At 36.4% G+C, this 12,767-nt stretch overlaps 1 pseudogene; it reads left to right on the top strand.

Moving 5' to 3' along the window:
- Window positions 1–2,064: 2,064 nt before the first annotated feature.
- On the top strand, window positions 2,065–4,847 carry LOC18423980 (3-ketoacyl-CoA synthase 6-like; annotated as a pseudogene).
- The last annotated feature ends 7,920 nt before the right edge of the window (window positions 4,848–12,767 follow it).

Here is a 12,767-nt window from a genome sequence, read left to right as displayed (position 1 = left end):
TAATATAATTTTAATACATGTTCCAAAAATATAAATATTATAATAACCACAAAATAATTAAATATTATGATAATTATTTATTAATAGTAAGCAAATCCTAACTTTATTTATAAAGATGAAGTTTGAGAGTTAAGTTTGTGTTGTTTTAGAAAGTTTATGCATTGAGGAAAATTTGAATGTTATTTTAGAATGTATGAGAAGGCTTATGCATAAAAAATGATAATATAATGATATATTAATTTCTGACTTGAATTAATTGATGGGAAAATGATTTAGGAAGTGGGGGATAATGATTCTAATACCTTCGATAGGATGTTGATGGTCTATTTATAGAATGGAGAGCTTATATTTCTTACCCTATAAGTAACTCAAGATCAAAGGTGTTCTATTAAATCTAACATGATGGGCAAGCCAAAGAAAATACTAAAAAACCTTAATCTTGTTTTGGCACTATAAAAACAGGTTCTTTCCATCTCTTCTTTAAAAACTCCCAAAGGGGGCACACCCCACTCTACGTTATTTCTCTCTCTTAAAAAAGTTTTTTTTTTCTCTCTTGAAAGGTCCAATGGGCGGTAGCCCCCACTCTCTCTCATCTCATGGTTTCTCTCTCATGGTGTCTCTCATCTTCTCTGATCTCACATTAGGGTTAAGGTCCATAGGGTTGTAGTAGATAGAGAAGTATATCTCTCAAACTAGGTTATCAAGGGGGTTCACCGAAGGGTTTGAGATTTGTGATTAAAGGGTTCATGTTTCATTGGTGTGGCTTGTCCAAATTTGTTTTTCCAGTTGAGATTGAAGGTTGACTATAAAATCCCATACTATCGGAAGGTGGTGACTCGGTGTTAGATGTAAGAAGCCCGGTTAAAGTAATTTCCACACCCTTTTTTATTTATTGCATATTTATTTATTATGTCTTTTATTTCCAATCATAGGTTGTGTATTTTCTTTGTTATTAAAAGAAATGTTTTTGAATGACTTCAAGTTCTTGAGATCTTATTGTATTATTTTATTTTATTTTTATTTAAAATTATTATATTAAAAAAATACTACTTGTGAGTGATCTAGGCTATGAAGAAAAAAAAAAAAAATTATATATTCCGACTAGATTACACAAATCCTTAAAAGGTTGATTGAGCTAAAAACGTTCAAAATAAGATATGAAAAACATAGAAGAAAAGGGCATTATTGATTATTCACTGAGATCATTCCCAAAGATTGTAAAAAATAATAATCCACCCATTAAAGTCATTCTATTTGATTCCATCGATTACTATCCTTTAAACAAATCGACAAACAGAGTGCTATTCACTGAGATCATTCCAAAGGATTGTAAAAACCTTCCACCCATTAAGGTCATTTCATTTGATTCCATCAACTACTGTCCTTTAAACAAACCGACAAACAGTCATTCTATATCCGGATAATAAAATGAGGTTTTTCTGTCAATTTGGCTTTTATTTTCGAATATATGCACCTCATCGACGGGTGATAAGGATCTAAAAGTCCGCAGATCAAACAATCCACCTAACCAATTTTTTTTTTTTTTGGCGTACTAGCTAAATGTAAAAATCTAATTTTGGATTAGTGCCATAAGTTGACGTTGGCCTTGCCGTAACAATAAATCTTTTGTTTTCATGTAATTTTGGAAGCAAAGCGAAGGTGGGAGAGATCAAGACAAAAAGTGAAGAACAAAGGATGTCAGTCCAAGACCCGGCCAAAAATTGGTGAGCGATAAAGGAGGGGAGGAAAGAGTGGGAGTCCCATCAAGGGGACATGAAATGATACTATAATAAACTGACATGAAATGATACTATAATAAACTGATTTTTGTGACCTTTTGGTAGGTCATATTTCTCATTCTCTCAATGAAATTACCGTTAGTATTCCAAAAAAAAAAAAAAAAAATGACAATATAATAATTACAATTAGAAAAGTCGAGAAGAGGGGAGCTGAGCTACCAGTTTTTGGTGCTATACAAGCTTTCATTTATGCCCCATACAATGTCATCAGCAATATTTACATTTTCAAACGAAAGTTCTTTTGAACCGTATTTTGAAAACGTAAATGCCGATAGATGAGATTGTATACAATGAGACTATATACCTTTGATACAAAGAAGTCACAATTACAGATAATCACCTGATGTGAAATCTAATAGCTTGAGCATGTCAAAAAGTTCTAGAGAATTTCTTTTAGAGTTTGAGCTTGGTCATTAAAATAAATACAACCATCTAATTTCATATCCAATACTGTCATCTAATTTCATATTCAATTGTCAAGTTTAATTATGACCACCAAAGTAAATGGTCTCATTGGATACTTTTTCTAGATAAAAATAAAAATTTTAGATGAACGAAAAAAAGGTCTATAGATTTCAACAAGAAACACTTTTGTAGGCAATAAAAGTCGTTTTGCCCCTTATTTTTGAAAAGTCTAGCTGAATGATACTATGTGTGATAATAACATCAAGTAGAGAAGTGGAGGTGAACTACCAGTTTTCGGTGCTGACACAAGCCTTCATTTTTGTCCCCATCATAACTCTTCCCCTTTAAAGAGCAAAAACGAATCACAAAAACACTGGAAAACCAGTGTTGTCCGGCACAATTGCCGGAAAAACCAGAGGGAATCCCACAAACACAAAGGGAAATCAGCCATGCCTGCCTCCCTACTTTCCAGAGCTTAGTTAAGCTAAAATATGTGAAACTTGGTTACCAGTACCTTGTTAACCACCTTCTCACCTTTGTCTTGGTCCCTATAATGGCAGCAGCTGCCGTTGAGCTTTTATGCATGGGTCTGGAGGAGATCCTTCGCCAGTGCCACTCTCTCCACTTAGGCCTCATCCAAATACTGTGTTGGTCTCTTTTCATTGTTTGGCCAGTCTCTACTTTATCTCCAAGCCACGCCCCATTTACTTGGTTGATTACACATGTTATAAGCCACCAGAGAGTTGCAGAGTACCATTGTCTACCATCCTAAACCACGCTAGACTCATTCCCTTCTTAGATCCACAATGTCGAGAGTTTCAGGTTCGAGTTTTGGAGCGTTCCGGTTTGGGGGAAATGACGTGCGTGCCTCGTGGTCTCCACTGCATACCGCCGGACCAGAGCATGGCCAATGCTCGAGCTGAGGCTGAGCTTGTTATCTTCTCTGCCATGGATGCATTATTTAAACGTAAAGGGATCCAGCCTAAAGATATTGATATCTTGATAGTGAATAGTGGCCTATTTTCACCGTCTCCTTCTCTCTCGGCCATGGTGATCAACAAGTATAAGATGAGGAGCAACATCAAGAGCTTCAACCTCTCTGGGATGGGATGCAGTGCCAGCCTCATCTCGGTCAATCTAGCTCGTGATTTATTGCAGGCACGGTTCTTCTAAAATCCCAAGAATATGAACTTCTCTTTACTTAGGGTAGGTTAGTATAGAAAAATAACTACACATGTATCAATTGTTCTTGAAAGTCCTGCAACCGAAAAAGATATTCAGTTCCTACATAGAATTATTTTTTCTTTGGGCTAGATTACTCAAAATTCTTGTCCCTGCCTTTTATGACGCGTGCCATTATAACAGATTTTTAAAACCCTGATGGTGTTTATTCTGGTGCATGCAAATGCGTACGCAGTGGTGGTGAGCACGGAAATCGTCACCCTGAACTGGTACACTGGCAACAAGCGGTCCATGCTCGTCCCAAACTGTCTCTTCCGGATGGGGGTTGCTGCCCTCCTGCTCTGGAACTGCGGCAGCGATAGCCGTCCCGCCGCACAAAGTACCGTTTGGTGCATGTTGTGCGCACCCACGGTGGTGCTGATGATAGAGCCTACCGCTGTGTCTTCCAGGAGGAGGACGCCCAAGGAATGGTCGGCATATCTCTCTCCAAAGATCTCATGGTTATTGCAGGTGAAGCCCTCAAATCGAATATGAGGAGTATGGGACCCCTCGTTTTGCCGGCTTCTGAACAACTTCTCTTCCTCGTCTCTCTAATTGCTCGGAAGATATTTAAGCTGAAGTTGAAGCCTTATATTCCTGATTTTAAACAAGCTTTTGAGCATTTCTGTATACACGCTGGAGGGAGAGCAGTGATTGATGAATTTGCAGTTGTCTCCCTTCTGAGCATGTTGAGGCATCGAGGATGAAAACTTCATAGGTTTGGAAATAACATCATCGAGTAGTTTGTGGTATGAGATGAGTTACATTGAGGCTAAAGGGAGGGAGGGAGGATGAAAAAAAGGCAAATTGCATTAGGGAGGGAGGGAGGATGAAAAAAAAGGCAAATTGCTTTAGGGAGGGAGGGAGGATGAAAAAAAAGGCAAATTGCTTTAGGGAGGGAGGATGAAAAAAAGGCAAGCAAATTGCATTAGGGAGGGAGGGAGGATGAAAAAAAGGCAAGCAAATTGCATTAGGGAGGGAGGGAGGGAGGGAGGGAGGCAATAGTGCGGTTTGGAAGTGCAACAGATGCATCGAAGTGGAGGCTGACGATCCATGGGCGGATTGCATCGACCAATATCCCGGAGGTTTCCAAGTCCAAGCTCAAGCTCAAGCTCTAGAAGTTATAGTAAGTTTATGGAAGGGTAGGAACAGTATCCTCTATTTCTGGTAAGGTTCGATGGTGTAGGATATGTTACATAGAATCCACGCACGTGACTCTCAAAAATGTGAATAAAAACAACAAGACATGGACTGTTGACTGATATAGCAGCCAGTTTTTTATCTTGTGGTTAACAAAATATTGAGTTCCTATTTTTGTGGGATTACATTTGTAACGGGACTTGTTTCCAAATTAACAAAATAAATATCTGGTAAATTAGAGTAATACCATGAATAAGATAGTGGTTTACCCTTCGTGATGTAGGTACTATTGTCAAACCATGTATATGCCTTGTTAATCCATTTCTTTTTCTCACTTCTCTATTTATTTCGTTGCAATTTTATCAGAGCAAGCTGATCTATCACTAGCGATCCATTGTAGGTCAGGTGATTGTGGGATCTAATTTTTTTGTTTTGTTTTGGGTATCCTCTTTCCATAGGCTTGTTCGTGAGTTTCCCAAGATCTCATCCAGAGCTACGTTGTTCTCGCTCTCCAAGAAGTTGTTGTGGTGTACTGATGCAAGGAAGAATGGAGGGAAAAAATAAGTAAAATAAAAGATATTTTCACAATACCAACTCTCTTTGGGTCTGTAAGGAATCCGCCTTAAAAGATCTTTTCGCAATACCAACTCTTTGTTGAATCTAATTATCCATTTATAAATACAAATTTCTTCCCTTTAAATATACTTAGAAAAAAGAAAAATAAATAAACAAACAATCCACAAGAAATAAACTCTCTCTCTCTCTCTCTCTCACTCTCTCAAAGTCACATACATCTCTATCTCCCTATTTTCTCTCACATGAAGGCTTCATGTCTCATCCTTATCTCCTTATTTTCTCTAATGTGAATCTCTATAAGTCTTCTCAAATCCTTCTTAAAAGATTAGTTCCTAATTTATTCTACAAAAAGCATCATAAAAAAACAACTCATGCCAAACTTAAGATTTATCTTTTTAAAATTAACCAATCCAATTGCTACCCTATTATTAAAAAGTGCACACACTAAAATTCTCCCACTTAACTTAGTCCAACACACTAAATTTTGATAAGTTCAATTTTTATTTGTATTATTTTTCTAGGGCTGGGAGAAGCTCGACCTCGAGTTTGAAGCCAATTGATTAATTTATGTACTCCTACCATGCACCTCGACACCTTTTCTTCAATAAACCGATTCTTAAAATACTTTGTGTTTATCTTTAAGTAAAACACTGGGATCTCAAGCTAAATTGTGATTTTGTTTTTCAAATTCTTGATAAAAATTGTGAAGATCATGCTGAATACCAAGATCTTGTGGATGCTCATCAGATCATGATTCTTGTATCACAATGATTGTCACATTCACAATTTCTTTTTTTAGAGGAAACCACATTTCCCATATGGTGACTCGAATAAGGTACAATTTTCATCCCATATATATAATTTTAGGAATCCACACTAAATAGGAAACTTCTCATAGATGTGACATATATCTCAAAAACAAGAGTTCTTCAACCGAATGCACAAACACTAGCCTTGTATTAAACCATGTGTTCTGATAGCACTTGTAAGGATACTTCTCTCTAAGGGAAGCCTTGAATCTGATGCAGAGAAGGCCACGTCTCTCTCTTTAGAGGAAGCCACATTTCCCCTGTGGTGATGCGACTAGGCACACATATTCTTTCAACTTTCATCCCATATATATAAGGTTAAGAGTCGACACTAAATAGGAAACTTCCCATAAATGTGATATATTTCTGCAAACTAAGAGATATACCAAGAGTCCTAATCTTTTTAGATTTTTATTTTCGTTAGGAAACTCCCAATCCCAAATCCCACATGCGGATTTCCTTAGGTGGGTAAATCCAAAATCGATTTCACCTACAACAAAATCCCTTTCATAGGTACAATTAGATCCAAAATCCAATTGAAAGATGTATTATGGGAGGATGGGCACACGATGACAGATGCCCTCGACGCACTTAAACCCGACCCTACCTCTGTACTCATAATAATCAGATACTCTTGGTAGAGTAATTAGAGATTAAAAATATATATTTTCCATAGGGTGCACTCTATGTAAACTGCTGGACGAGTTAATGGTGCAGATTTGCATAGTTGTCACAGAGGACATTTGTACTTGTTTTACAAGAATCGTACATCTTTTCCTTGCAGTTTTGGATGTAAAGCAAAATAAGGTGGGGAAGAAGGAGGACAAAACGGGGAAGGGGTTGGGTCATTGTAGTAGCATCCCCACACTCTAGTCACGATGTTGTGGTTTTCATTCACATCACTAATATCACCTCATTAACAACTTCAAAAAGCTGACTACTTATCTACTTGAAAAAATGGGTAGGGGCATGCCTTCCCCACTGAATTACCCAAAAAAACAAAAATGAAGAGGACAAAACGTGTAAGAAGAACAGATCCGGCAACAGCTTGGTGAGTAATGGTTATTACCGATGAGATGAAGGAGTCAGAGTCCGAAAAAACCGAAGAAACGTAATGATGTATAAATATCACAACATCGATAAGGGAAGGTCAGAGTCAGCTAAGAGTGGGGCTGATACAAGCTTTCATTTATGCCCACATCTGCTCTATTCATTATCTTATCCGTTGGAAAATAACTTTGCTTTAGGCCCTCACCCTCCTGAAATGTTCTTTGTTTCAAGGGGGAAAATGATTTCAAAATGTGTTTTTTCAGTTGTAGTTTGTTTTGAGGAAAAATGGTTTTTGGGTTGCAGGAGTAAAAATAAATGGTTCCGAAAAATGATTTGTTGGGCTTTTTGGTAGGAATACACAGGCGCTGGGTATGAAATTGACAGAGAAATGTGATGCTGTAAAGGACACGGTTTCTATGTGGCCAGCCCGCATATTGTAGAAATGCGAGCTTGGCAATAAATATATTTTTAAATATAATTTGATTTTAATTTATAGATGATATATAATCTTTAAAATGAAAAAGTAAATAAAATTGAAAAATAAAAATAATAATTATATTAAAAAAACATTTGGATCGTTAGTTGGATGGACTACCTATTTTGTATCCATCTTTAAGATGGATGCTTTATACTAGACCGCATATTGTAGAAATGCGGTCCAACCCGCATAAAACAATTGTACCATTGTAAATGGATAAGAAAAAGTATAATAGAAAAGTACACCGTTTTGGTGAGTAAGCCGACACACCTATTACCATGTGGTCCTTTGTCTATCTAATATTCATCTCTAAGATTGATGTTAAAAAATATTCCATCTATTGAAAAAGATGAAATTTTGCATCAAGGGAGTGTTAAAGATGATGCATAATAATAGGAATGTGGGGTAGTTAAGATAGTGGGAAGTTATCTCTCTTCACGTAGGTAATGGGTAGTTATCTAACACGTTGGTAGTGAGTGGTTTTGTTGTAAACGCCTATATATATGGGCTCCATGTATTGAAGTGATATGTGCATGTGGTTGTAGATATAAGCAACTTATGGAGGCAACTAATATGTAATTGTACTTAACCTATGAATGTGTTTGTGTTTATCTCTCCAAGAAAAAAAGTGAGTGCGTGCTTTCAATTATCAATTGTATCAGTACCTAATCCAAAAACTTGCAACATGATATCAAAGCCTTATCCATAAAATTTCAACATGGTATCAAAGCGTATGTAAAATTTCAACATTTACTTGGTTGGTTACACATGTTTTAAGCCACCAGACCCTTGTAGATTATCAATCTCTGGCTTCTACTAGACTCTTGCCCTCCTTTGATATAAAAAGTATTGGATTTCAGGTTCGAATTCTGGAGCACTCTGGTTTGGGGGAAATGACATGCGTGCTTCCTGGTACACCACCGAACTGACCATGGCAAATGCCCGAGCTGAAGCTGAGCTCGGTATTGTTTTTGCCATTGAAGCATTATTTAGACGCACGGGGAACATGCTTAAAGATGTTGATATCCTTATAGTGAACTGCAGTCGGTTTTCACTGACTCCTTCACTCTCGGCCATGTTCACCAACAAATATAAGATTGAGGAGCATCATCAAGAACTTCAACCTCTCTGAAATGGTATGCAGTGCCAACCCCATATCGATCTAGCTCGTGATTTATTGCAAGCATGGTTCTTCTAAAATCCCAAGAATATGAACTTCTCTTTACTAAAGGTGGGTTGGTAAAGAAAAATAACTACACATATGTCAATTGTTCGTGAAATTCCTACAATCTAAAATGTAATTTAATTATTGCATAGGATTATCTTTTGGAAAAATTACAAAAAAACTCGAAGACTACTACACTTTCTATGCAACTTACCCCCAACATAACTTTTTCTCTCGTTTTTTCTTCCCAAAAATATACTTTCTATGCAAATATCAATAAAAAAATACCTAAACTACCCTCCCTTACTTTTATCTTACCCATGCCTCTCTCTCCTCTGTGTAAATGCGCTTCGACACTATGTCACAATGCTCCGGCAGTGGAGCACTCTGGAGTCACAGCGCTCCGGCAGTGCAACACTCTGGAGTCATTGCGCTTTGGCACTGTCTATGTGCTCTCTGGCAGCGGATCATGCACTTCGGCACTGTGTAAGTACGCTTTAGTAGTGGAATCTAGAGTCACAGTGCTCCGGCACTGTGTATGTGTGCTCCGACATTGCATAAGTGCGCTCCGGTAGTGCAATACTTTGGAGTCACAACGTTTCAGCATTGTCTATGTGCGCTCTGACAGTGGATCATATGCTTTGGCACTGTGTAAGTGCTCTTTGGTAGTAGAATTTGGAGTCACAACGCTCCAACACTGTGTAAGTGCACTCCGGTAGTGGAATCTAGAGTCAGAGCGCTCCAGCACTATGTATGCGTTCTCCGACAGCAAATGACGCACTCCGACACCGTGTAAGTGCGCTTGAACCCAACATCTCCCACTTGGCCTTTGGAGGTCTTACATTCTCTCTGTCTCACTTTTTCTCATTCCTATATCTCTCTCTCCCAATTACAATCTCTCTCAAGCATTTTTACTTATTCTCTCAATACATTAATCATGACTTTCGCCATCAATCCTTTCACAAAAGGATTTATAGAGGCAACACATTTTTCTCTTTACTGCTCGGATCTTATCCAAAAAATGGTCGTAGCTCATCTTTCACATCGCATCACGAATCATGGACCTGTTGTCGCAAAATACCATCACGTACCCTCATCACATGGGGTCGTATGTTCATGGGCTCAAAAGAGTTCTTCAAATAAGTTGCTCCCTTTTATAGCCATACAACGAGCACCAAACATTTGGGTTCTATGGGTGAACAACATTATACTCTATTGTTCCATTTGGCATGTCAAATATTAACAGGTGCTCCCACTAGAATATTTAGTTTATCTGGATCTCGATCTTTCTCAATCTCACCTTATTCCTCAGGTGATAAAAACATGGTTTTATATGCTTGGAGTTCTTATGGAATCGTGGCTCCTTTGACACGCATATCGTTACCGTGCTGTCGCAGAAAATTCTTACTGCCTCACAACGCACAAGGTGAAAGCCAAGTCGATTAAGAAATTTCTTAATCCATACGGCCTCCTCGATCACCAAACAGCACGCCACGTACTCTGCCTTCATTGTGGACAATTTCGTCATATCCTGTTTCTTTGATTTCCAAGAAATCGTACCCCCTTCAGCATGAATACATATCTAGATGTAGACTTCGTATCATTTGGATCTGTGAGATAGCTTGCACCTGCATATCTCAATATCCAAGCAGCTAAAAAAACATGGGACTGTAGCAGTTCCCACTCAATTATTACACATACAACATATACATTCTTAACATTCTTATACATATATCATGAGGTAGCATATCAAGTCTCATGCAATATGTAATTCAATAACCGTTGATTTCATAATATGCAAAAATCTTCATGAACCACAAAGGTTCAACTACACTAGACATCTTTGTAGTAAATTCATACAAACCAAATTATCTAATCAACACAATATGTGTCAGGGAAGCCCAACATGATGGCATTCCTACGACATTCCCTATGGTTCAAAATCTTAGGTAATCGAGGGTTCTAAATAACTAGAAACATGGGTCAAGGCATATATATATTTTTTTTAAAAAATGCATGATAGTTTTTCTCTCACTTTTATAGATACCTTCAAGACATAGTGTTTTTCTTTTTAATAATAATAAAAAGAAATTGACTTGGTGCATTCACAAGCAATAGTTATACAATGTATGACAATGTAAAATGATTTTCATAAAGACTTAATAGACCTTGCAAGACTATGTGGTTTTCTTAAAACCATATTCATAGACTTAGGCTTTTTTCAAATCATCTAATTTAATTTTAAATTACATGCTTAGCATTGATAAATCATTTTACCGCACTCACCTTTAATTTCCTACCAAGTCAAGTTCATGGCCACAAAAACAAATCATACATACCATATTATAATTTTATCCAAAATAAAGCACGACCAATAATGTCTATTAAAGCCTTGAAAAAATACTTCGTTTTTTGGCAATTATGAAGAATTTATCAAGAGATCATCATCACATGCAACACATCATATTATACACATTATTGAGAGGGTGGTCACCAAGATCAAGTTCCATCAGAACACTCCCTTTGTGCTTACATATTTGAATGAGCCACACCCATCTCTCATGTTTCATCCTTAGGGTTCAAAACCCTTGATCAAATCACATCTCCATGTGTATCACTACCTTAAGTAGTTCATACTCAAGCACAAGGAGGCACAAAAAACACAAGGTATTCAAAATCGGCACTTTCAAATTTGTTAGCACTTATCACTTAATGTCCATATACTCCATACATATTCATAAAACAATTGGCCAAAATATTAACCAAAGCACATTAATCAAATTTATTGAATCCTCTTTCCCTATATGACCGTACCATGTAATGTGGGATAGATTTCATACCTCAAAACCACGTAGTGTGGTACCTGTGCTTTCTTGATTCATCGTTTTTACTTGTTTCACAAGCTTTTGTGATCTTGGAAGTGCATGCAACTGTTGGAGAATATATTGGTCATTGGTTCCACATGTCACGAAGTGTCCATCTCTTCGACACTTGGATTCTCCTGTCTTACACCGTGAATAAAATCTCTTCTTCATCCCATTATTTCAAATATCACAATTTCGATCTCCAACTGATATTTAGCATTTCTATGCTACCACCAAGTCTTTCTATATATCCCTTTATTTAAAAGAAACCAAGATGCTTTTATAGGTATTGTGTTTCTTCTTCTTTCTGCTATTTTTAGATCGAATACTCTTCACATAGAGTGTCTTATCTTGCTAACTGTATATTACGTTTCTCTGAAGTTGTACTATAATAAATCATACTCATGACACACTATAAAACCTTTTGAAATGATTATTAAAGGTCTTCATAATTGGGAATTCAAGGATGTGCCTTAACATGTCACATCTTTTAATTTATTACAGTATAGAACTTGAGGATCCCATGATAAAAATATGATATCTCTCAACTCATAAAGAGTTAATCGTCGAATCCTTTTGAGTATTGAAATAGACTAAAAAAATATAAAATAGTGCTTAGTTTCATCCCTAAATCATACAATTTAGTGAATATTTATTTCAGTGACATTTACGTCACAATGGAAATTTTTCAGTTGAAAATCAGGTTGAGAACCTCTCAATAAAAAAATTGTTTCTCTCAATCCTCAAAGAATTTCTTCATGAAATATTTTGTGTTGAAAACTAGACTCAAAACTAAATCATAACATCATAGTTTGAATCCCAAATAATACTTTTCTTCAGAAAAATAAATAAGTGACATTTATGTCATAAAATAAATCATACTGTAGAATTCCAAGATGAACACTATCTAGTAAAATTGTCTTTTCTCTATACCATCATGAAGTTTCCCTTTCAAACCAATTTTTGTTTGAAATTAGACACATAATAGGAATACATATATTTTTACAAGACTTATATTACTATGTTAAGTAGGCTTGATAAATATAGGTATTCATATCTTCAATGAAGGACATACCAAATTATAGAAAATTTAGAATGACCTCTTTTCAATCTAAAATTTTTATTCCTCTCTTCCCATAGATATTTTTCTTTCAAATAAATTTTATTAGAAAATAGACTCAGAATGGAAGTAAAAATTTAGTGTGGACTATAAAACATGATGTTAAGTATAGAAATAAAATCATGACTTCCAAGTCATGG

The sequence above is a fragment of the Amborella trichopoda genome, chromosome 13 (assembly GCF_054954075.1).
Source record: "Amborella trichopoda isolate Santa Cruz 75 chromosome 13, AtrichopodaSantaCruz75HAP2 v2.0, whole genome shotgun sequence".
NCBI lineage: Eukaryota > Viridiplantae > Streptophyta > Magnoliopsida > Amborellales > Amborellaceae > Amborella > Amborella trichopoda.
This window is presented reverse-complemented; position numbering and strand designations above follow the sequence as displayed.